At 44.0% G+C, this 4,300-nt stretch overlaps 1 pseudogene; it reads left to right on the forward strand.

The window, feature by feature from the left end:
• Window positions 1-2,152: 2,152 nt before the first annotated feature.
• LOC116907551 lies at window positions 2,153-2,626 on the forward strand (annotated as a pseudogene).
• Window positions 2,627-4,300: the final 1,674 nt, after the last annotated feature.

Genomic DNA, 4,300 nt, shown 5'->3' on the forward strand with positions numbered 1-4,300 from the left:
TCTGTCGGTGGGAACTGATAATCCAATAAAAACAAGCGGTTAAAAGTCTGGTTAGAAATCTTTGAATTTTCTGTTTTAAAAAGTCTCGACAATGCCGTGCGTGTTGGCTCACACCTTTTATCCCAGCACTTGGGAGGCAGAGGCAGGCAGGCGGACCTTTGTGAGTATGAGACCAGCCTGATTTAAAAAAAAAACAAAAAGAGATCTAGACAAGAAATTTATAAGACAGTGTGCAATTAATAGGGTTAGGAAAAGGGGTTTGGGCTGGAGAGATGGCTCAGTAGTTAAGAGCACTGACTGCTCTTCCAGAGGTCCTGAGTTCAATTCCCAGCAACCACATGGTGGCCCACAACCATCTGTAATGGGATCCGATGCCCTCTTCTGGTCCTCCACTGAAGACAACTACAGTGTACTCATATACATAAAAGAAATAATTCTTAAAAAAAAAAAAAAAAGGAAAAGGGGTTTAAGCAAGGCAATATTCACTTCCATATTGGACTGTCCATGATCCACTGACTGGAGGCATCAAGCAGTTCCTTACATTTTTCGATATCGATCTGGAATTGTCAAGTCTTGTCTTTTATTATATCTGATTGACTGACAGAGAAGCAACATTTCTGTCCAAGGAAGAGGAGAAGCCTACTGTGAGAAGATCTACTGTGAGTAGATCTAACCCTTGCTCATTAGCATTACAACAACCAGCGAGTCTATCTGACCCTGGAGGGTAAGGTTGGTCTAGAACGAACTGTGAAGAAAGCTAAAGGTAGATTGTTAGAGAAGTAGTTAGTCCCACTGGTCCAGTGCCAATGCCAGAGGTTATACCCAACACTGTGAGAAGGGGTAGGATTTGAACCACACGTCCATTGTGCCATTCTGCTATAAACCTTGTGACAGGAACCAGTAAGGATTCTTCCCTGGGTGCCACCCCTAGTTTTGGAAAGAGGAATGCCAAGCACAAGTCCCAGACACGTGGGCAGTGGTAAATGTGACTGACACAGAGAATGGAGGCACTGTGAACATCAGGGCGCAGGGATGGGTAGTGAGCGGTGCTGAGTGTTAGGGTGTCATCACAGTGTGAAGAGTGCAGTGTGCCCAGTGTGCCCCTAAGGGGCTAACGTAGGCTGTAATACTGAGGGATAAGGGATGGTAGTGATGCGTGTCTCACAACAGTTGACAAGGGGTAACCAGGGGAGAGTTGATAAGGTGACAGGCGAAGCCACCAGTGGCAGTTAAGAGCTCCGTCTAGGAGGGACACACAACCGGCATTCTCCAAAGTGGCTAGGCAGAGAGTTACTTAGCTACTGATGTGTGGAGGTTAAAGTCTGAAACAAGAGCTGGAGTGACCCTGAGGAGAGAGGTGGTATCGGTGTCATCTAAGAGGGGAGATGTTAGGGAGGTGAGAACCTTTGATGAATGTTGGATCACGTCTCCTATTTTTTTTTTCTATAACTAGATGTTGGAAGAGTGGGGTGTAGCTTTGTATCTTGATTGTGTTCTCTGGGTACCTGGTGAAGAGGTCCTAATTCAGTTTGCCAATGACACCCTCCTCCCATCTCATCTGGTGTCCCATGGCTCTTTTTTTTTTTTAAAGATTTATTCATTTATTATATATAAGTACACTGTAGCTGTCTTCAGACACACCAGAAGAGGGCACCGGATCTCTTTACAGATGGTTGTGAGCCACCCTGTGGTTGCTGGGAATTGAACTCAGGACCTCTGGAAGAGCAGTCGGTGCTCTTAACCACTGAGCCATCTCTCCAGCCCCTGGCCACTTCTTATAGTAATCTTTTGGTCATAGAGAACATAGGCATAGGATGTAAACCACCATGAAGGAGAGATGGATATAGGAGCTATAGGGAACTGGATTGCCTTTGGTAGCCTAACATGGAGCAATTTCCTGATCCTATTCCAATGGGCTGTTGGCTAGACGTGGGAGTCTCTTAGACCTTAAATATCCGTGTGTAAGAGCCTGTAGATAGGAAAAGAGAAGCAGGAAGCAAGGCCCAATCCAGTGAAGTTGAGCGTAGTCAACTGTGGAACCTCATTTTTCTGAGATTAAAGGCAATCTCCGAGACCCATTTAAACTGTGGCGGGAACACTCGAGACATCTGTAGCTGGGGAGTCGGTGAACGTTGTCTCTTCCTGCGTGAACATGGTGTGGACCAAAGCAAACTACGTCCCCGGAGCCTACAGGAAAGTGGTGGCTTCTCAAGCCCCTAGGAAGGTGCTTGGCTCCTCCACTTGGTCACCAATTCTTCAGGTTCGTCGAGAAAAGCTGAAAATAAGTATGCTGGAGGGAACCCGGTCTGTGTGCGCCCAACTCCCAAGTGGCACAAAGGCATCGGGGAATTCTTCAGGTTGGCCCCTAAAGATTCTAAAAAAGAAAACCAGATTCCTGAAGAAGCAGGAAGCAGTGGCTTAGGGAAAGCAAAGAGAAAAGCACGTCCCTTGCAACCTGATCACAGAGATGATGAAAATGAATAGAACTTATTCATCTGAATAATGTCTTCAGTTTACTTACATATTCTAGGATGTAAATTTGGGTAAATGAGTTTGTCCAATTGGCTTGTTAACAGGCATTTAATTGAAAAAAAAGTGAGGCTAACATTTAGCCATTCAAAAGAAACCAGCATAAAAGTGGTGAATTTTTATAGTTTGTAAATTTGAATTGCATGCTTGAATTTATGTCATATGTTCCTCCTTTTACCTGTGACGCTTCTTCCTAAAACCAACGTTACATGATGCTCTAATTACTAATCTACTGTCTCTGCTTAGATTTTTTTGTACTGATGCCATTTTATGGGCATTGATTATGGAAATAGTGCCATATTTTTATGTGTGCGTGCTTCTGTGCCACAGTGCATTTTGACTTAGTCTTTTTTAACATTAAAAAAAATTCAGTATTAAAAAAAAAAGGCATATGAGCTCATTGTGGTTTTTCTATGTCTTCTGGAGCTTAAGGGAGCAAGGGCTTATAGGAGTGTAAAATGAAGATTCATCCCATTGTTTTGAAATTTTGGGAGCAAAGGGTTTTAGGTGTGAAAAGGTGCAGGACGCCTTGAAGTTCAGTGGCAGTGGCAATGATAACTCGGAAAGGGCCTTTTCATTTGGGGGAGAGGGTTAAGGTTCACTAGACTGACTAGCATCAGTCACCCCTAGATAATTGCCAATGGAGATAGGTAGAGAGGCTGTTTGGAGAGGGCCCTCAGCCTGAGGAAAGCTAAGGGTAGAAGCTTTACCCATTCTGGATGAAGTTCTTGTGAAAGCTTAGTAAGGATGGTTTTGAGGGAACAGGAAACAATCATTTTGGTTTGTTTTTCTTTTCCTCAGCCTTTCCCAAGGACTGAGTGTGATAAGGGATCTTTATAGATTTGGATAAAGTTTGAGAGATTTGAGAAGTAAACTCAAGGGTCATTATCTGATTGAGGGGAGGTTGGGAATTCTGAAGTGAGAGACGATCTCTCAGAGGAGAAGATTTAAGACTCTTTGATCCTTTTTTTTTTTTTTTTTTTTTTTTGGTAGGGAGTGCTTCCATCCACCTTGAATAAGAGTCTACCAGGACCAGGGGTATTGGGTTCATCTGACAGTGGGCATGTGAGTAAAACTGAGCTGCCAGTCAGTCCCTGGGAGAGATCCCTGGCCTGGTGAGTGGGAAATCAGGAGCTATGGTAACTAGAGTTAGGGTTAGAGGCCGGACAGGTTTTACTGAAAGACCTCCAGAGCAGGGAGACCCTCACTCAAGTCTCAGGATGATGCAACCCTCCAAGAACTCACAAGAGACTGATCTTGATGCAATCAACAAGAGGTTTATTGATAGGGACGACAGAAACCAGTGCACTGGGTTGAGACTCGTATTCCACGCAGGGGTAGAGGAGTTCGACCTCGAATGGTTGGGAGAAGGGGTATGTAAAGGAAAAACCATACTGAATCACAAGGAAAAACCTCCTGTTTCTCATGATTGTTCTTTAAGATTTTAATCTAACTTTACGGTTAACCAGTTCCTGCTATTATGGTCAGCTGCTATTATGGTTAGCTAGTTTCTGGAGCAAAATGGCTGAACCAGCTGGTGCAATTACTCTTTCTGTGATCAGCTAGTTCTGGAACAGGCAGTTCCAGGGCCCGCTTTTGGCTTCAACTTTTGTCTAGGGGGCAATTTTAAACTTTTTTCCTTTCATTACAAGCTATGGCCTATAAGTGGGCCTGTTGAAGCCTATAAAAATCTGGAAATAGGTGTAAGAAGAGGATTGTATTGGGGGCCAAGGAATGCCTCATGCAGGGAGTGGGCAAGAGGAAGAAAGAA

The sequence above is a fragment of the Rattus rattus genome, chromosome 8, assembly GCF_011064425.1.
Source record: "Rattus rattus isolate New Zealand chromosome 8, Rrattus_CSIRO_v1, whole genome shotgun sequence".
NCBI lineage: Eukaryota > Metazoa > Chordata > Mammalia > Rodentia > Muridae > Rattus > Rattus rattus.